The following is a 22,070-nucleotide window of genomic DNA, read 5'->3' on the forward strand; positions in this document are numbered from 1 at the left end:
TGATTGGGGACATTTAGCCCATTTAACATTCAGGGTAACTATTGAAAGACGTGAATTTAGTGCCATTTAATTGCCTGTAAGGTGACTATTACTGTATATTGTCTCTTTTCCTTTCTGGTCTGTTACTCTTAGGCTCTCTCTTTGCTTAGAGGACCCCTTTCAATATTTCCTACAGGGCTGGTTTGGTGTATGCAAATTTTTGTTTGTCCTGGAAGCTTTTTATCTCTCCTTCTATTTTCAATGACAGCCTACCTGGACATAGTATTCTTGGTTGCATATTTTTCTCATTTAGTGCTCTGAATATATCATGCCAGTCCTTTCTGGCCTGCCAGGTCTCTGTGGATAGGTCTGTTGCCAATCTAATATTTCCACAATTGTATATTACAGACCTCTTGTCCCAAGCTGCTTTCAGGATTTTCTCTTTTTCACTGAGACTTGTAAGTTTTACTATTGGATGATGGGGTGTGGACCTATTTTTACTGATTTTGAGGGGGCTTCTCTGTGCCTCCTGGATTTTGATGATTGTTCCCTTTGCCAAATTAGGGAAATTCTCTGCTATAATTTGCTCCAATATACCTTATGCCCCTCTCTCTCTTTCTTCTTCTTCTGGGATCCCAATTATTCTAATATTGTTTCATCTTATGGTATCACTTATCTCTCAAATTCTCCCCTTGTGGTCCAGTAGGTGTTTGTCTCTCTTTTTCTCAGCTTCTTCATTCTCCATCATTTGGTCTATATCACTAATTCTCTCTTCTGCCTCATTTATCCTAGCAGTAAGAGCCTCCATTTTGGATTGCACTTCATTAATAGTTTTTTTTTTTTTAATTTCAGCTTGGTTAGATTTTAGTTCTTCTATTTTTCCAGAAAGGGATTCTCTAGTATCTTCCATTCTTTTTTCAAGTTCAGCTAGCACCTTGATAATCATCATTCTGAACTCTAGTTCTGATATATTACTAATTTCCATATTGATTAGGTCCCTAGCCATTGGTACTGCCTCTTGTTTTTGGTTGGGTTATTTTGTGTGGTGAGTTTTTACACCTAGTTATTTTATCTAGTAAGAATAGATGAATGAAAGAACAAAATACTAAAAGTGTAGCAATGACCCCAGAAAATATACACTAACCAAATCAGAAGAGTTCCGAAACTCGGGGGAGAATAAAGGAGAGGAAAAAAATATAGAAATAGATATAGATACAGTTAGACCGGTGAATAGAACAGAGCCACACCCTCGATTTTGAGCATATTTTGATCTGCTAGAAGAATCTGCCTCCCAAAATTTTAAAGAAAGAAAAATATATATGTACAAAAATAAGGGCAAACATGATGAAGGGATAGAATATGACTGTAAAGATGAAAATTTAAAACGTTTCTAAAAAAGGAATTGATAAGAAGTTGGTTGAAAAAAGAAAAAAAAAAGAGGAAAGAATGTGATCAGACTGGAGACTAGAACAAAGCCATGTGCTAGATTTGGGTGTATTTTGATCTATTAGAAGAAACTGTATTCCAAAATTTTAAAGAACTAAAAATCTATATGTACACAAAAAATTAGTTAAATACAATGAAGAGATAGAATATGACTATAGCAATGTAAATTTAAAAATATTTTTTAAAAGTATTGATAAAATAAAATAGTTCAAAGAACATTAACTTGGTGGTGGGTATTAAAGAGGGCATGTATTGGGCGCCTGGGTGGCTCAGTGGGTTAAGCTGCTGCCTTCGGCTCAGGTCATGATCTCAGGGTCCTGGGATCGAGTCCCACATTGGGCTCTCTACTCAGCAGGGAGCCTGCTTCCCTCTATCTCTTTCTCTGCCTGCCTCTCTATCTACTTGTGATCTCTCTCTTTCAAATAAATAAAAATCTTTAAAAAAAAAAAAAAAGAGGGCATGTATTGTATGAGCACAGGGTGTGTTGTATAAACAATGAATCTTGAAACACTGAAAAAAAATAAAATTAAGATGTTAAAAATGTTAAAAATAGGAAAGGGGAAAATATTTAAAAATAAATAAGAAAAAATAAAATTTACAAAATTTAACTTTGAAAGACTAAAGGATCATGGGAAGAAGGCCATGAATTCTATGTGTTGCTTTCCCCAGCTCTGGAGTTCTGCAGTTCTCGTTGATTGATGAACTTGGTCTTGGCTGGATGTTCTTGCTGATCTTCTGGCGGAGATGCCTGTTGTAGTGATTCTCAAATGTCTTTGCCCAAGGTGGAATTACATCGCCCTTGCCAAGGGTTGGGCTAAGTAATCTGCTTGGGTTCGCTCTCAGGAGCTTTTGTTCCCTGAACACTTTCCATAGAGCTCTGGAGGAGGGGAATGAAAATGGCGGCCTCCCAATCTCCGGCCCCAGAAGAGCCGGGAGCTCAGGGCCCTGCTCCTTAGTGTGCCCTCAGAGAAAAGCAGTCAGTCACTCCCATCTCCCTGGCCTGCGTTTGCCCTTTGAGCTCACCCAGCCTGTGACTGAGCATTTCTATCTCTGGCACTCGGCCCCATTTGGTGTCTCCAAACCCAGTAGATTCCTGCAGTGTGCTCCCATGACGCTCTTCCCGGAGGAGGGAGGAGGGGGTCTCTCCGGATCTGCTGCTTGTAGGGAAACTGCTCAAAGTGCAGTGTTCTGACTGTGCCTTGGATCATGGTTTAAGGTAACCCTGAGCTGAGCGCTCACTCATCAGTTCTGTCTCTGTAATCAGCTTCCTTGCTCTGATCCCTGAGCTCCACAACACTCAGACACACCCGATCCTTCTGTGACCCCACGGGACCTGAGACCACACTGTCCCTGTGATGGCTCCACCCCCACTAAGTCTCTGGAGTGATGTCCCTCAGTGGAGCAGACTTCTAAAAGTTCTGAAAGTTCTAAAAGTTCTGTGCTCCACTGCTCTCTCATTTGCTGGGAGCTGCCCCCTGCCCCTGGCCTATCTTCCCGAATGTCGCCTTGGATTTACTTCTTGGCATGTCCTACCCTCCAGAAGGTGGTTGCTCTTCTATTCCTAGAATTGCTGCTTTTCTCCTCTTCTCTATCCTGTTGAGTTTGTAGGTGTTCAGAGTGGTTTGGTAACTATCTAGCTGAACTCCTGGGACTCAATGATATTTAGGTCTCCTACTCCTCTACCATCTTGCTCCTCCCGGATGAGGGAAACAGCTTGCACTTTGTAACTGGACAGGAATATCATTTGGTGACAGAGAAGGATAAAAAAAATGGAGGCTGGTGGCATGACCCTAGTACAGGCCTACCTTCACTCTTGAGGAAGCTGCTTCAATCAAACAGCTCCTTGTCCATCTAGCAGGGATGCTTTTCCTATGGAGTCTCATCTTCTAGCTCTGTCTGGTTATTTCTTTCCGACTACTGGTTTGTTTCCCCAGTCTCTATCTTGGCAGTACACAGGGCTCCTATTTTTTCAGTTTTATTGAGATATATTTGATATGGTAACATTGTGTAAATTTTTAAAAATTATTTTATTTCTTTAAAGGATTTTATTTAGTTATTTGACAGAGAAAGAGAGAGAGCGAGAGAGAGCACAAGCAGAGGGAGCAGTAGAGGCAGAGGGAGAAGCAGGCTCTCTGCTGAGCAGGGGACCTGATGTGGGATTCCATCCCAGGACCCCGAGATCAAGACCTGAGCCAAAGGCAGATGCTTAACTGACTGGGCCACCCCGGTGCCCAAACATTGAGTAAGTTTAAGGCGTACAATGTGATGACTTGATACAGGCACATATTTGGTACTTGTATGTATTGCAAAATGTTTACCCACAAGGCCAGTTAACACATCCTTTACCTAACATAATTACCATTTAGTTGTTTCGTTGAGACCATTAAAGCTCTACTCTCAAAGTGATTGTCAAGTACACAACACTTGTGTCACCATGCTGCATATTAGCTTCCCAAAACTTTTTCATCTCATGGGAGCATCTTTTCATCATTTTTTTAAAGGTTTTATTTATTTATTTGGAAGAGATCACAAGTAGGCAGAGAGTCAGGCAGAGAGAGAGAGGGAAGCAGGCTCCCCACTGAACAGAGAGCCCAATGTGGGGCTTGACGCCAGGACCCTGAGATCATGACCTGAGCCTAAGGCAGAGGCTCAACCCACTGAGCCACCCAGGTGCCCCTCATTATGTTATTTTTAACTGCTGCAGGGAAATCGCTATTCATAGCGTTCCTTAGTCATAGCTTCTGTTCTCTCATCAGAGCCACCAACTGTCCAATTATTTTGGTATTCCCCAGTTAAATTTCTCAGATTGGAATATGACCCAGCAAAGTTCTTGGCAGGCAAAATCCTAGATTGTTGTCCTGACTGTGCATTGTTGCTTTTGGATCAGAAGAATCCCTGACCTTCAGTCTAGACATATGTGGCTAACAGGCCATCATAGAGCCTAATGATGCAAGCACAAGGGCTGTCCCTTGAGTGGGAGCTGTGGGTGGGACCCATAGTACACTTGGCATGTGGATACAGTGTCCCAAGACTCCAAGGGATACCCAGGTGGCTCCATCGGTTAAGTGTCTGTCTTTGGCTCTGGTCATAATCCTAGGATCCTAGGATCAAGCCCCACATCAGGCTCCCTGCTCAGTGGGGATCCTGCTTCTCCCTCTCCCCCTGCCTTCTCCTCTCTCTGCTTTTGCTCTCTCTCTCTTTCTGTCAAATAAATAAATAAAATCTTACAACAAAACAAAGCTAAGTCCCATGACTCCTGGCATTCAATGAACTCACTGGCTCAGTTACTGTTTACCTACCATCCCATGGATATTTTATATCTCTTCTTTCCTTGGCTTTAATTAAGTGTCTTAGAAATTTTGAAAGCTTACAAAGGAGTAGGGAAGTAACTGGCTGATCTACCGGGCTAAGAAATGTTCTCATTGGCTCTGGATGTGACATTGCTGAGCAGGAGGCTTATACAACAGCTGTGTAATACCTTAAAGCTTGCACATGGACAGCAGAGAGCTTCTTTCCAGGTCCACAGACCACAGAGGACTCCATCTCTGTTCTTCTAGGGTTTACTTTCCCACCACAGGTAAAATCTGTAGACCCTTTTTGGTGTTGTCAGTTTGTCATTAAAGATATGTAGTAAAACGTCAGATCAGGTGTCAAAGACCTTGACAATTACAAGGATAGCAATTCAGTTTTTGTTTTTGTTTTCAACTAAGCAGTCATCTAACTTCGGCTCTTAGAATTTATGAACAAAATGATTGAGTACCAACTAGACACCAGGTACTGGGTGCTGGAGATGTATTAGTGAGTGAAACAGACAACTTCTGGCTCTCCTGGAGCTTATGTCTTTGGGCTGTAAACAAACATGAATCATGTCAGGTGGGGATAAGTGCTGTAGTAACTAAGCTTCAAGGATAGCCCTTGTTACCATCGGTTCCTTCCCGCCCTGGGCCTGTGTGCTGTTCTTCCCACTGAGCACTGGGTCTCTTTTCTCTCTCCTTTGTCTGGGCTGGCCTTGTTTCCTTCCTTGACCACAAGTATGTTGCACAAGAGTTGACATATTAATTCTGGGTCTCGCTTTTAAAAAGCCTGGCAATGTTCACTTCATCTAAAGTAAAAGCCAGGGGCACCTGGGTGGCTCAGTGGTTAAAGCCGCTGCCTTCGGCTCAGGTCATGGTCTCAGGGTCCTGGGATCGAGCCCCGCATCGGGCTCTCTGCTCAGCGGGGAGCCTGCCTCCTCCTCTCTCTCTCTCTGCCTGCCTCTCTGCCTGCTTATGATCTGTCAAATAAATAAAAATCTTAAAAAAAAATAAATAAAGTAAAAGCCAGCCCCCAAGTAAGAAATCCAACTGTCCCTGAGGCCACCCCTCCATAAGGAACTCCAAACTTGCCATGTGGTGGTGAGTCCCTCATGCAGGAGAACCAAGGAACCCGGATGATAAAAAGAAGTGAGCATGGAGCACTGGGTGTGGTGCAAAAATAATGAATACTGTTATGCTGAAAATAAATAAAACATAAATTAAAAAAAAAAAAAAAGAAGTGAGGCCAACTCCCAGCCATTATATCCATCCCAGCCAAGGCCCTAGAATGCCTCCATCTCCACCTTCTCAAATGTTGAGTAATTAAAAGGGTGGTTGTTTTAAGCCCCTAAGTTTTGGAGGTGCTTTTTTGTGTAACAGTAGACAGCTGCAACAAATGTTCAGGAGAAGAGTAAATCAGGATAAAGTGAGGTGGAGAGGCAGGGGTCCTATTTTAGAAAGAGTAGTCAGGCATGGCCCCTCAGATCAGGAGACATTTGAGCAGAAACCTGAGGGCAGCGAGGGACCAGACCATCTGGCTATGTGGAGCAAGTGTATTGCAGGCAGAAGCAACAGCAAAATTCTGGCACTAAAAGGCAGAAAATGTTTGGAATGATCTAAGAACGACACAAAGGCCAGTGTAGGTCGAGCACAGTGAGCAAGAAGGTTAACAAAAAATCTAGGCACAAAGGGAGCCGGCACCAGCTGAGGTAGAAACATGACATGGACTCGAAGGAAGTCTTGAGCAGAAGTGTGACTTGATCAGATTTACATGTAATAAGGGTCACTTTGGAGTGAAGAACGAATTGTGGGGAAGGCAACAAGGAAGCTGGGCAACCAGTTAGAAGGCTATTCTGATCATCCAGGTGAGAGATACTGGCTTGGATCAGGAAGGTAGCTGTGGAAATAAACTGGCTTTTGGTTTTATTTCGAAGGTAGAGCCAGTAAGATGTACTGATGAACTGAATTAAGATAGAGAAAGAGAGGGGATTCAGAGCTGTTCTCAGCACCTGACAGAAGAAGGTTGCTGTTTACTGAGATGGTGAAGAATAAGTAAGGAGCACATGTTTGGATAGAAGCATCATGAATTTCATTCTGGAAGTGTTTAGTTTGAGGTGTCTATTAGACATCTAAAGGGGTTAAATATGTGAGTCAGGGGTTCAGGAGAGCACTCATGGCTGAGCTGTCATGGTTGAGGGCTACTTACTATGGTAATTTGAGTCACGGTACTTGATGAGATCAGCTAGGGTTGAACATAGCTAGAGAAGACAAGAAGTCTGAAGAGGGAACCTTGGGGAATATGAGAAAGAACCAGCGACAAAAACTGATAATGGATGGGGTAAGCACCTTCCACCCTATTCAACCCACTCACTAGACAAAAAAAACCTCAGAAAACATCGATAAAACAACAGAAGACTCTGTGAGATGGAGAAAAGGTAGACTGATCAGAAACCTCAGAACTTAATGAACAACTCAGTGGTAAGTCCTCCTGTGTGTTTTTTTCTTTTTTAATCTTGTACATGAATCATGGCCAGGGCAATTCAGAGCCCCCAAAGTCCAGCCATGTTAATGGGTATAGACAAAAAAATACCCCAAGAAAGTCCACTTGCTCTTGCCAAAGGACCAGGAAAAGGTTAGGTCAGCAGGCCAGAAACATTTCAATTATACCTCCTGCTCATTTCCAGGTGAACACCACAAATGAAGCCACACCCTTTACCCTCTCACTTAGAGAGTGAAAGGAAGATTACTGAGAAAAGGGAGCTAAAAGAAAAGAATTTAAAAAATTATGAAATCCTGGGCAGAACTCCGAGCAGCCCATGAATGAATAAGAGAGGGAAAATAGGAGCGCCTGGGTGGCTCAGTGGGTTAAGGCCTCTGCCTTCAGCTCAGGTCATGATCCCAGGGTCCTGGGATGGAGCCCCACATCGGGCTCTCTGCTCAGCGGGAAGCCTGCTTCCTCCTCTCTCTCTCTCTCTGCCTCTCTGCCTGCTTGTGATCTCTGTCTGACAAATAAATAAATAAAATCTTTAAAAAAAAGAGAGAGAGAGAGAGAGTGAGAGAGGGAAAATAGATTAAAAAATAAGGACCAGAGCTTCAGGAACCCGTAGGACAATAACAAAATTTAATAGAAGTCATAAACGTAAAAAATCAAGTCGTTGAACAAATCCTAACAGGATAACCCAAAGAAATCCACAATCAGACACATCATAAGCACATTTCTGAAAACCTAAGACAAAGAACAGTTTTGAAAGCAGTCAAAGAGAAACAATGCATTACCTATAGGTAGCATTCATAGATTAATCTGTAATTGCCAAGAACTCTAAACAAGTCAAATGTCCTTTATCTGGCAAATAGATAAACTGTGGTACATCCATTTAATGGAGTACTACTCAGCCGGAAGAAAGAATATGCTCTTGATATACACAAAAACTTGAATTCTTTTTTTCCCCTCATTTTACAAGGTATTATGCTGAGTGAAAAAAAAAAACAACCACAAAAGATTCTATTTATATTATACTCTTGAAATTACAAAATTTTAGAGATGAGAAAAGATTAGTGGCTTCCAAGGGCCAGGGATAGGGTTTGACTATAAAAAAGAGGGTTCTTTTCAGCAACAAAACAGTTTGTGTGCCGATCGAATTGGTTACATGAATCTATACCATACATCCCACCCCCTCAAAATAAACGCATGGAAGATGGGGCGCCTGGGTGGCTCAGTTGATTAGGCATCTGATTCTTGATTTCGGCTCAGGTCATGATCTCGGGGTCATGAGATCGAGCCCTGTGTCAGGATCCATGCTCAGTGGGGAGTCTGTTTGGGATTCTCTCTTTCCTTTTCTTTCTGCCTCCTCCTCCTCTCTCCCTCTCTCCTTCTCTCGTTCAGATAAATAAATAAGTCTTTTAAAAAACACATGCAAGACTGCTCTGTAGTTTTCTTGTATCCATGTCAGTTTCCTGGTTTTTGTTTTTGTTTTTAGTTTCCTAGTTTCGATTATATACTATGATTATGTCAGATGCTATCATTAGGGAAGGCCAGGTGAAGGGGATGTGGGACTCTGTAGTATTTTTGCAGTGACTTGCATATTCTAAATTATTCCAAAATAAAAAAGATTAAAAAGAAACTGATAAGGAATAACCAGCAAAGTAGAAGAAGAGTTCAGAGGCCAAAAGGACGTCTTTCAGGCAGAACAAGGTGACCATGGGATGTGGTTACATGGAGGCCACTAAGGACTCAGACAAGAAGAATGTTTGTAGAGAAGTAGGGACAAAAGCCTTACCAGAGTATGTGTAAGAAAGCTTGGAGAGAAAGGAAGTGGGAACAATGAGTACAGTGTGGAAAAAAGTTAAGATTCTTTTTGTTAAAAAAACAACAACAGACAAACCAATAAACCCAAACTTAGTAATTTCTGTCTCTCACAGTTGTTTTCATGTTACATAATCAATTCTAAGTCACCATTAAATTTTCATAAAACACCTGATTATTTAACTTTGTAAGTAGGCTCTGGTGTTATAAAATATATGATGTTTTCCTGCCTTGTTTTGTAGCTCAGTTTTTAAAAATACAATTATGTCACTCTGAGGGCCTCTGAGGGATAAATTATACTACTTGTTAATAACCACGGCAGCGAGGGACTGTGTATGAAGAGAAGATGGAAAAATAATGCAGCAGATTAATTACTAATGTGACACATCTGAATGTTTTCAGCTCTCAGACGGCAGTAATGATCCTGTCTCCTTGACTACCGGCGCTTCTTCATGTTTGTCGTCAAAAACAAAAATGAAGAGACTTGCAGAAGTGTAAGCAGGAATGGTAAGTAGATAATTGCCTTTCCTCTGCAAAAACAAACAAACAAACAAACAAACCCCACTGGAAGGCCCTCCCATCACAACAGTACGATTTGTTACAAACAAATGAATGATATACATTAAAGACAAAGCCCTTAGAAATAGCAAAACTAAGAGATTCGGGTGGCCCTTTCAGAAAAACAAAAAACAAACAACAAACCAATGAACTGAGATCCCAACTATCACATTTATCTTGGCGGGGTGGGGGGAGTCAAAAACAATAAAATCATAACCGAAGAATCAGGTTCAATGCTCTCTGTGATTCTAGCTCGTCGGGGTCCTGGGATGACATCACCACATTTTCATAGTAAATGGAGTTAACGAATGCCCGAGGCACTGTTCTTTCTTTTCTTTCCTTTTTTTCCAGTTTTACTGAGATATAACTGACATACTGCTTAAGGTATATAACGTGTGGATTTGATACACTTGTGTATTGCAAAATGATTACTGCTCTAGCGTTTGTTAATACCCAAAGTTCTGTTCTTAAGGAATGAGAGGTCGACACCAATCCATGTGTGGTTAGCAGTTCTGTTCATTTACATCCCACCACAAGCAAGTTTATTTACTCATTCATCCATTCATGTATCCAACAATTATCTATTGACACTGAGGTCACAAGAATGGACAGAGTATGGTCTCTGCTCTTCTCACAGAGACTACCTTCAATAGGGAAAGCATAAACAAACAATTACAAGACAGTATAATAATAGTAATTATTATTTTTCCACTACCACTACCACTGACTGTGTGCTATGTGCTAGGCGCGACCTTCAATTCTCCTCATGCATCCATCCTCTTGGGGAATTCCCACCCCGGTCTTGTGCCTTGTGAGCTAAGTTTTACTATTATTCCTGTTTCAAACATGAGAAAGATAAAGCCAAGAGAGTTTTGGTAACTTAACCAGAGTCATACAATTTGGACAATGCCAGGTCTATCTTAACTCCAAAGTCAAGTGCACAGTAAAACAGCATCTGAAGCCTAGGGGCTTAGGTAAGATTTGCTGGACTGGGGAGTGTTAACAGGAGGTGACTTTAGAGAGATAACCTGTCAAGTCCTTTAAGGATTTAGGACTTTATCCTGAGGTCATTTAGGGGCTTAATGCAAGTACCATTTAATTGCTCATGATTCTATTGGTTAGGAATTTGGGCAAGGCTCCTCTCTGCCTGGTGTCAGCTGGCAGTCCCACAAAGGCTGAAGGATCCCAGATGGCCTCACTTGCTCGCATGTCTGGGACCTTGGTGGAGGCTACGGCTGGATGCCTCCATTCTCCACCATATAGCTTCCAGAAGGGCAAAACTGAAGACTGCAAGTCCTCTTAAGGCCTAGGCCTTGAACCGTCACAGTATCATTTGTTTCACATTCTACTGGTCAAAGCAAGTTACAAAACCAGACAAGATTTAAGGGGAGAGAAGTGTGTTTTCCCTCTTGATGGGAGGAGTTGAAAAATTGCTTTGAAACCAGGCATTCAGGATGGAAGGGATTGTTGTGGTCATCTTGGGAAATAGTCAACCACAACACTGCTGTGGTTTTTTTTTTAAGATTTTATTTATTTATTTGAGAGAGAAAGAAAGAGGAAGGGAGAAAGAAAGGCGGAGGGCAGAGGGAGAAGGAGAAGCAGACTCCCCACAGAGCAGGGAGCCTGATGGGGGCTTGATCCCAGGACCCTGAGATCATGATCTGAGCCGAAGGCAGATGCTTCAATGACTGAGCCACCCAGGTGCCCCAACACTGCAGTGTTTTAAGAAGGGGTGCTGCTTGCAGGAAGGAGGAAAAAGGGTCCTGCAGTGACCTGGATGACAAGTTGGGTGGCCAGAATTAAAGTGCTGTTCTTCACCTGGTTGACGACCAGATTTGCCTGGAGGAGCTTGTTAAAAATAGAGATTCCCCAAACCTATCACAGACACATTGAATCAGAATCCCTAGGTGTAAAGCTGAAAATATACATTTTAATGCTCTTTCTTTCAACAGGTATTTTATTGAACACCTGCTTTGTGCAACCACCATTCTGTGCTCCAAGGAAAAGGTAGTGAGTGAAACAGACAAGGGCCCTGATATCTCCTGCAGGCAGGGAGTAAGGTAAAAGAGATGGACAAAAACTAAATGGACAGCTAAATAGATGAGTAGCTTTGTGGATTCTGTACCACAATCATTCTTTTCAGAAGGAAAACAAATACTGTGAAATTGTAATGAGAAATTGATAATACAGGTGGAGATGGAAAGAATGAACACATATGTGAAGATTCTTTATTACAGCATTACTTGTAGTAGCAATAGGTTTGTTAAAAGCAACTTTATTGGAATGTAATTTAGGTACAATAAACTACACTCATCCGAAGTAGACAATTTCAATGGACAACACATCCCTTTATTTCTGTCTCCCATTCCCAAGCAACCACCTATTTGCTTTTGCATCCAATTCTTGATTTTGGCTCAGGTCATGATCTCAGGGTCATGGGATCGAACCTGCATCAGGTTCTGCACTGGGCATGGAGCCTGCTAAAGATTCTCCCCTGCTCCCTCTGACCCCCCTCCCTTGCTCGCACATGTACTCACAAGTGCTCTCTCTCTCTTTCTCAATAATAAAGAAAGAAAATCTTTAAATAAATATTATCTTGAAATATTTAGAATTCTATGCAAATGAAATCTATAGTATACAATAGCAATGGATCTTTAAACAACCTGAATGAACAGCAATTTTGTATTTTGTGGTAACTTTATTCAATGAAATACTGTGTAGCCATGGGAATGGGGAGTCAGCTTTTTATGTACTAATTTGGAGTGATTTTCTAAAGCTATTGGTAGGTGGAAAAGGCAAAAGGCATATGCAGAACAGGGCATAGAGTGCACTACCATTTATATAAAGTGAATAAAGAAAAAATATCCATATGTTTGTACGTGCATAGACGATCTCTGAAAAAAGCTGGCAATGCATGTTGCTTCATGGGAAGAGAACTGGGTGTCTGGAAGACAGGAGTAGGAAGGAGACTTTTAACTAAAAATAATTTGGTTCCTTTTGAATTTTGTACCTATTCAAAGGACAACTAAAATTAAAAATTTTTAAATCATAATAAGTACGATGATTGAGATTACTCCCAAATTTGGCAGAAGAATGTAATGTCAAATAAAAGGCCATACGTTTCAAATGTTTTTTTTGTTTTTTCAAAGACTTTTCAAATTTATTTCAGAGAGAGATAAGTGGGGAAAGGGGCAGAGGGAGACTTTCTTAAGCAGACTCAAGCTGAGCGCAGAGCCTGATGTGGGCCTCAGTCTCATGTCCCTGAGATTATGCCCTGAGCCACAACCAAGAGCCAGCCACTTAACCTACTGAGCCACTCAAATATTGCCCCTTCAAATATTTTTTTAAAGTTTTTATTTATTTATGAGAAAGAGAGAGAGAGAACATGCATCAGGGAGGAACAGAGGGAAAGGGAGAGAGAGAGAATACTAAGCAGACTTCATGCTAAGTGTGGAGCTCAACTCGGGACCCCAATCTCGGAACCCTGAGACTATGACCCAAGCCAAAACCAAGAGTCGGACTCTCAAGCAACTGAACCACCCAGGTGCCCCAGCTTCAAGTATTCTAATTAAACTTGGTTAAAGTTATATTAAAGCCAAGAAGCCACATGTCTCAATTATCAACTAAAGAAAAAAAACCCAAGAAAAAAATATAAATAAAGAAGTTGAGGATTGGAATTAAACAAGTTGATCCCAAAATTCATATGGTAAAAGGCAGCCAGAAAATCTGAAAAACAAACAAACAAAACAAAACAAAAAAGCCTAAATATGAGACAAGAATCCATCAAAATCCCTGAGGAGAATGCAGGCAGTCACCTCTTTGACCTTGGCTGCAACAACTTGCAAGGTACATCTCTAAAGGCAAGGGAAACAAAAGCAAAAATGAACTATCAGGACTTCATCAAGATGAAAAGCTTTTGCACAGCAAAGGAAACAGTTGACAGAACCAAAAGATAACCGACAGAATGGGAGAAGATATTTGCAAATGACATATCAGATAAAGGGCTAGTATCCAAAATCTATAAAGAACTTATCAAACTCAACACCCAAAGAACAAATAACCTGATCAAGACACAGACAGAAGACATGAACAGACATTTCTCCAAAGAAGACATCCAAATGGCCAACGGGCACATGAAAAGCAGCTCCACATCACTTGACATCATGAAATACAAATCAAAACCGCAATGAGATACCACCGCACACCATTGAGAATAGCTAAAATTAACCAGTCAGGAAACAAGATATGTTGGCGAGGATGCAGAGAAAGAGGAACCCTCCTACACTCTTGGTGGGAATGCAAGCTGGTGCTGCCACTTTGGAAAACAGTATGGAGGTTCCTTAAGATGTTAAAAATAGAGCTACCCTATGACCCAGCAATTGCACTATGGGGTATTTACCCCAAAGATACAGATGTAGAGAAAAGAAGAGACACCTGCACCCCAAAGTTCATAGCAGCTACGTCCACAACAGCCAAACTATGGAAGGAGCTGGAATGTCCTTCAACAGATGAATGGATAAAGAAGACGTGGTCCGGGGCACCTGGGCGGCTCAGGTCATGATCTCAGGGTCCTGGAATCCAGTCCTGCATCAGGCTCTCTGCTCAGCAGGGAGACTGCTTCCCCCCTTCTCTCTCTCTGCCTGCCTCTCTGCCTACTTGTGATCTCTCTGTGTCAAATAAATAAATAAAATCTTAAAAAAAAAGATGTGGTCCATATATACAATGGAGTATTATGCCTCCATCAGAAAGGATGAATATCCACCAATTACAACAACATGGACCGGACTGGAGGAGGATTATGCTAAGTGAAATAAGTCAAGCAGAGACGGACAATTATCATATGGTTTCACTCATATGTGGAACACAAGGAATAGCACAGAAGATCATAGGTGAAAGGAAGGGAAAACTGAATGGGAAGGAATTAGAGAGGGAGAAAAACCGTGATAGACTCTTGACTCTGGGAAACAAACTGAGGGTTGCAGAAAGGGAGTTGGGTGGGGGTTTGGGGTACCTGGGTGATGGGCATTAAAGAGGGTATGTGTGGTGATGAACACTGAGTGTTATACTCAACTAATGAGTCATTGAACACAACAGCAAAATGAATTATGTACTCTATGCTGGCTCGTTGAATTTAAATTTTTAAAAATGCTTAAAAAAATCTGAAAAAACAAAAACAAAGTCAAAAAACAAATAAGAACAACAACAAGGGACCAGAACCATAAGATTTTTCCCAGAACCATAAGATACTAAAACATAAAGCCTTAAGGGTGAAACTAGCATATCAAGAGACAAACCAATGGAATAGAAGAAAAAAATCCAGAAATGGAAATTAATACATGATGAAAGTGATATCTTGAACCAGTAGAAAAAGAGATGGACTTAGTGGGGTGCCAGGTGGGGAGCTGGGACACCTCCTTCATGGGTTCCTTGTTACAGAGAATCAAAAACAATAGTAAGATTGACTTAATCAATCTGCTTTAAAAAAAAATCGTAATCAGGCATCAGTGATTGTAAGCAATGTCAATGATAAAATAATAAAATTCTCCCTCCACTCCAGTGGCCAGGTGGACTGTTCCCACCTGCACCTTCTTTGGAATTCTACTGAATGGCTCTTTAATACATTATGTTGGGACAACTAGGTAGTGTCACAGAAAAACAAAGAAAATGACTCAAATAGAGGTTAAAAGCTTTCTACAGCTCTCGTGACCCAGGAAGCATCTCTAGGGCAAGGAAAAGAGTATGTGACTTTGGCATTGTCTCGGGTTGCAATTTTCTTTCTCTGGAACTGCTGCAAAACTTTCCATTGGGATGGTTGAGAGAGGTCCATCCATCTTTTTAGTTCTTTCTTGGGATGGTCAATGTAGTGGGCAATCTCAGTTTGACAGTTCTGTGTGTATGTGTGAGCACAAGATAGAGACAGAGAAAATGAAGCAGAGGTGGGGGCAGAGAGAGAGGGAGAATCTTCAATCAAACCAAGGAATAAATGCTCTCTACTTGACATCTTTTAGATCAGATTGGGTCATGAGCCCACTTCTGGAACAATCAGTCTCCAGGGAGAAATGATGGATTGCTTGATTGAAGCTGGGACTTTACATTCCTGGAGAGGGCAAAGGGATTAGCACAACTGGCCTAGGCTTCTCAGGACTCACCCTTCAAGTTGGATCACCTTCACACAAATTACATGGGCTGAAGAACAAGAGGCAGGATACCTAAATAAAAGTCAAGAAGTTGGGCGAGGGACAGGTACTGGGTGTGTAACCAACAGCGACACCATATATGCTTATCACAAAGTGAGTCACATATGTAGATATTTTATTGCAACAAACTTTTAAAACGTTCTTACAGTTTTATAAGTAAATACAGGGACTCATGAGAAGGCAAAAGAGCACCGTGTTTAAAGGCATGACTGCCAGAGTTCGAATCCCAGGAAACTTGTGGTCAATGTTCTTGAAGTTCACTTTCCCATCATGTAAAATGACAATGGTGACGATGATGGCGACAGTATGGGAAGCTACAGATTTCCTGGGATTGTTGTGAGGAGTACATGAGACAACGGACACTAAAGCAGAGTACAGGATAAGGGCTCAGAATCACCGCTAAGTCATTGACCAATGACTGGAGCTTTTGTGAGAACGAATTTGATTAATAATCATTTTCTTCGTGTTAGGATCTGATAGTATTTTCTGAGATTTTTCCCACCGATCCAGCCGACTAACGAATGTTTTTCTCTGGTGACATCTATGTGTGTTAGTAAGAACAACTGAACATTCCTATCCCCAGACTCCTGTGGCAAGAAAAGTTTAGGTGAAAATGCGTGGGCTGATCTGCCCAGCTCCACCACCTGAAAGGATCAAACCTATGATAGCATTTTCGTTGACCAAAGACCTTCTCCTTTCCTCACTTTTCAGGGCAACGTCTCTAGCTTGACTCTCTTCTTACAAGGGTGGTTAAGCTCTAGAGTCCCAGCAGAGTTTAAATGTTATGGAACTTTCACTTGTTTCTTCAGCTTAGAGAGGTCTCCACATACCCGCGGATATTTCACTGACCCCTTGCCTGGAACTAAACACAATGTCTCTCCTCTTCTTCTGACCCGAGGAGAATGCAGCAGAATGCAGGGACCACCGAGGGGACCAAAGTCCCTCCCCTTTGTCTACGGCTTCAGCTCCTCCCATTCTTTCAAACAATGATCAGCGTTTTCTTGTTTTTGTTTTGTTTTGTTTTAATAGCAGTGTTACTTATTTATTTTTTACTTTAATCATTTTTATTAACATATAATGTATTATTTGCCTCAGGGGTACAGGTCTGTGAGTCATCAGGTTTATACATTTCACAGCACTCACTATAGCACACACCTTCCGCAATGTCCATAACCCAACCACCCTCTCCCTACCCGCCCCCGCCCCCTCCGGCAACCCTCAGTTTGTTTTGTAAGATTAAGAGTCTCTTACGGTTTGTCTCCCTCCTGATCCCATCTTGTTTCATTTTTTTCCTTCCCTAGCCCTCAAAGCCCCCACTCTGCCTCTTAAATTTCTCATATTAGGGAGATCACATGATGATTGTCTTTCTCTGATTGACTTATTTCGCTCAGCATAATACCTTCTAGTTCCATCCACATCGTTGCAAATGGCAAGATTTCATTTCTTTTGATGGCTGCATAGTTCTCCATTGTATGTCTATACCACATCTTCTTTATCCATTTATGTCAACTGTTAGACAAATGAGGCTCCAAGACAGATCCCTTAGAAGACCTTCATTCACCACAGATTGCCAACATTTGTTCAGATTAGACCTTTTATGGTCAAGACAAATCCTAAAATCATCACCATTTGAAATCTGGCTTCTTCCTTCTGTACTGCTCGGTTTACAGTGTAATCTGATTCTTTCTCCATAATCACAAGAAAGTGACTATCTTTCCCAAGGCTGAATTCCCAGAACATGACTCGCACCTTTCCATCAACTTTGACGCCTATCTTTTCAACTCTTACATCACCCTTAAAAATAGTATTTCCAGTGCCACTGACCACGCCTGTCACGACAGGACTTCGTAACAGGACGGGTGACTGTAGTGTATGGTTTTGGGAGACAATAAGTCCAATGTGAAGTGGACAAAGCAGGAAGCCGGGACAGGGCAGGGGAGGTGAAAGAAACATTTAATAATGTGTAAAGATATAGTCAGCAACAGTGAATTTCATTTTATTTTTTTAAGATTATTTATTTATTTATTTGACACAGAGAGAGAGAGATCACAAGTAGGCAGAGAGGCAGGCAGAGTGGGAGGGGGAAGCAGGCTCCCTGCTGAGCAGAGATTTCCCCATGTGGGGCTGGATCCCAGGACCTGAGACCATGTCCTGAGCTGAAGACAGAGGCTTAACCCACTGAGCCACTGAGGCTCCCCAGGAACAGTGAATTTTAATCCCTTACCTCCAGTGTGTGGGCTTGAATATTTATGTGTTTTCACTTTTGCCTAACAAATTAGTTTCCTCTGTAAACACAAAATCTACTCTCCATTCTTGGCTCACTCACTTCAAAATAACCCAAGAGTCTGTAAACTAATTCTTGTTTTATTTGTATAAATTTTATTTTCTTAAAAATGTATTTATATGGAGAGAGAGAGAGAGCATGCATACAAGCAGGGAGTGCAGCAGGTGGAGGGAGAAGCAGGCTCCCAGCTGAGCAAGGACCACCCCCATGTGGGACTCGATCCTAGGACCCTGGGATCATAACCTGAGCCAAAGGCAGATGCTTAGCCGACTGAGCCACGCAGATTTCATTTTTACGTCTGTGTTAGCAACAAACCATGTTGTTTTATGTGGGAATGTTTTCAAAACACATTAGAAACATTTTGAGTATCAAAGAACATCTGGTATTTTATGTATTACCTACAATCCAACTTATTTGAATGTAATATAACAGCCTCTGGGGAGATAATGAGAACTTTAGACATTTTGGGACTTTTCTTTTGTCCCTTTGCAAATGGAAGTGCCCAAGGATGGAGAGGAGATTTTTTTTTTTCTCTGTATTTGGGCAAGGCAGGTGAGAGTATGGTGTAACCTGCACACAGATTCACTAAAAGTCCTTTCTTTTAAAAACAGGACAGAGGGGAAAATATGGGGGAAAGAAAAGCTAAGTAGCTGAAAGTCTTATCCCAGTGTGGATGATGGGATGGAAAGAGCTAACCCCGACGAATAGGGACCCGGGTCCATAGAAGCATTGACGACTACAGCCAGCAGATGGCAGCAGGGGGCCATGTCAGGAGAATTCACCCACATGGAAAAGCCCTAGTTGGACCTTTGGGCCCAGCCACTGGCATCTACTGGGAATTGGTAGAAGATATGATGCATTTCACTGTAGAAAACAAAACAAAAAAACACCAGGGTCAGGGTTAGAGTCTGGCCTCGAAAATGAAGGGCCAGCATAGCACAGTGATGACAGTCAGCAATATTATAAACTTCAACGTGGCTAAAAGACTAGATCCCAGTTGTCCTCACTGCAGATAAAAAAAGGATAATTATGTGATGGGGTAGAGGTGTTAGCTAACACCACAGTGGTAATCATACAGCAGTATATAAATGCATCAAATCAACATGTTATACCCCTTAAACTGACACGATGTTGTATATTTCAGTTATATTTCAAAGAGTATTTAAAAAAAGAATAAATACAACAAAGGGTGCTCACTTCTGCAGCACAAGTACGAAAATTGGAATGATAGAAGATTTAGCATGACCCCTGCACAGGAAGGACACGCAAACTCGTGAAGGGTTCCATATTGAATGCAAAGATACAATGAAGGACCCAGAGCCCTTGGTTGCCTTAGTCTGCAAGATGAAGAGGGGTAGGGAAACCCAGGAATGAAGGCACAGGAGTGGGAGGAGGGTAAGTCCGTGACATACAGATGACAGTGGAGAGTAGAAAGCAGGTCAGAAAGTGACCTGCTTTTTGTGTGACCTGGCTGTGGCGCTGATTTTAATACACTCTAAGAATAAGTGGAAGCAACCCAAATGTTTGTCAATGGATGAATGGATAAACAAAATATGGTGTCTACGTATGGTGGAATATTACTTGGCTTTAAAAGGGGAAGAAATTTGGGGGCACTTGGGTGGCTCAGTGGGTTAAACGTCCAACTCTTGATTTCAGCTCAGGTCTTCATCTCCGTGTTATGAGTTCAAGCCCTGTGTTGGGCTCCATGCTGGGCAAGGAGCCTACTTTAAATTAAAAAAAAAAAAAAAGAGGGAAGGAAATTCAGATACACACTACAAACAACATGGATGAATCTTGAGTACATTGTGCTAGGTGAAATAGTCCAGTCATGTATACCGTAAAAATACAAATACTACATGAATGTACATATATGAAATATCTAGAATAGTCGAGTTCATAGAGATAGAAAGTAGAATGGTAGTTGCCAGGGACTGAGGGGAGGGAGGAATGGGAAGTTGTTGATTAATAGGTATAGAATTTTGGTTTTGCAAGATGAAAAAGTTCTGGAGGTTGGTTGTCTCACTAACAGTATAAGAGACACATGAAAAAATGCTCAACATCACTAGCCATCGGGCAAATACAAATCAAAACCACAATGAGATACTACTTTACACCAGTTAGAATGGCTAAAATTAACAAGACAGGAAATGACAAGTGTTGGCAAGGATGCAGAGAAAGGGGAACCCTCTTACACTGTTGGTGGGAATGCAAGTTGGTGCAGCCACTTTGGAAAACAGTATGGAGGCTCCTCAAGATGTTAAAAATAGAGCTACCTTATCACACAGCAATTGCACTGCAGGGTATCTACCCCAAAGATACAGATGTAGAGGAAAGAAGGGGCACCTACACCCCAATGTTCATAGCAACCATGTCCACAAGAGCCAAACTGTGGAAGGAGCCAAAATGTCTTTCAACAGACGAATGGATAAAGAAGGTGTGGTCCATATATACAACGGAATATTACTCAGCCATCAGAAAGGAGAAACACCTACGGTTTGCATCGACATGGCTGGAACTGGAGGGGATTATGCTAGTGAAATAAGCATAATAAGAGACAGATAATTATCATGTGGTTTCACTCATATGTGGAACGTAAGGAACATAAGGAATAGCATGGAGGACCACAGGGGAAGGGAGGGAAGACTGAATGCGAAGAAGTCAGAGAGGGAGACAAACCTTGAGAGACTATGGACTCCAGGAAACAAACTGAGAGCTTCAGAGGGGAGGGGGCTGGGGGCTGGGGTAACTGGGTGATGGGCATTAAGGGGAGCGCCTGTGGTGAGGAGCCCTCGGTGTTATACGCAACTGATGAATCACTGAACACTACATCAAAAACTAATGATGTACTATATGCTGGCTAACTGATCATCATCGTAATAATAAAAGAGATAACAAGTGTTAGTGAGGTTGTAGAGAAAAGAGATCCTAATGCACTGTAGTTGGGAATGTCAATTGGTACGTTCACTGTGGAAAAAAACCACAGAATTTCTTCAAAAAATAAAAAACAGAACTACCAAATGATCTAGCAATCCATCTCTGGTGTGTAATCAAAAGAAATGAAATCACTGTCTTGTAGCAGAAGCAGACTCAAGCAATTGTTTTGTTGCACTGATGCTTTAACAGACTCATAAATATGTGAAAACTTACCAAGTTGTGTATTTTATTTTATTTTTTTAAAAGATTTTATTTATTTATTTGACAGACAGAGATCACAAGTAGGCAGAGAGGCAGGCAGAGAGAGAGGGAAGCAGACTCCCTGCTGAGCAGAGAAGCCGATGCAGGGCTCGATCCCAAGATCCTGAGATCATGACCTGAGCCAAAGACAGAGGCCTAACCCACTGAGCCACCCAGGTGCTCCCCAAGTTGTGTATTTTAAATGCATTCAGCTTATCTTGTATCAATTAAACCAATGAAGATGTTAAAATTTTAAAAAAATTTAAAAAGTAAGGTGTCTATTCATGTCTTCTGCCCATTTCTTAATTGTATTATTTGTTTTTCCAGTGTTCAGTTTGTTAAGTTCTTTTTTTTAAAGACTTTATTTATTTATTTGACAGACAGAGATCACAAGTAGGCAGAGAGGCAGGCAGAGAGAGAGGAAGCAAAGCAGGCTCCCCACTGAGCAGAGAGTCTGATGCGGGGCTCAATCCCAGGACCCTGGGATCACAATCCGAGCCGAAGGCAGAGGCCTCAACCCACTGAGACACCCAGGCACCTGAGTTTGTTAAGTTCTTTATAGATCTTGGATACTAACCCTTTATTAGATATGTCGCTTGCAAATATCTTCTTCCATTTCATAGGCTGCCTTTTAATTTTGTCGACTGTTTCCTTTGCCGTGCAGAAGCTTTTTTTTTTTTTTTTATCTTGATAAAGTCCCAATAGTTCATTTTTACTTTTGTTTCCCTTACCTCAGGAGACATATCTGGAAAGAAATTGCTGTGGCTGATGTCAGAGAGGTTGCTGCCTGTGTTTTCCTCTAGGATTTTTGGTGCTTTCCTGTTTCACATTTAGGT

General features: G+C 41.6%; 1 non-coding gene across 1 annotated transcript; it reads left to right on the top strand.

Moving 5' to 3' along the window:
* Positions 1–19,249: 19,249 nt before the first annotated feature.
* Positions 19,250–19,353, top strand: LOC123388601. Its single transcript, XR_006603071.1, has one exon. It is a non-coding gene; the product is annotated as a U6 spliceosomal RNA (small nuclear RNA).
* The last annotated feature ends 2,717 nt before the right edge of the window (positions 19,354–22,070 follow it).

Source organism: Mustela putorius, unplaced genomic scaffold (assembly GCF_011764305.1).
Source record: "Mustela putorius furo isolate JIRA1106 unplaced genomic scaffold, ASM1176430v1.1 tig00003903_pilon_pilon_pilon, whole genome shotgun sequence".
NCBI lineage: Eukaryota > Metazoa > Chordata > Mammalia > Carnivora > Mustelidae > Mustela > Mustela putorius.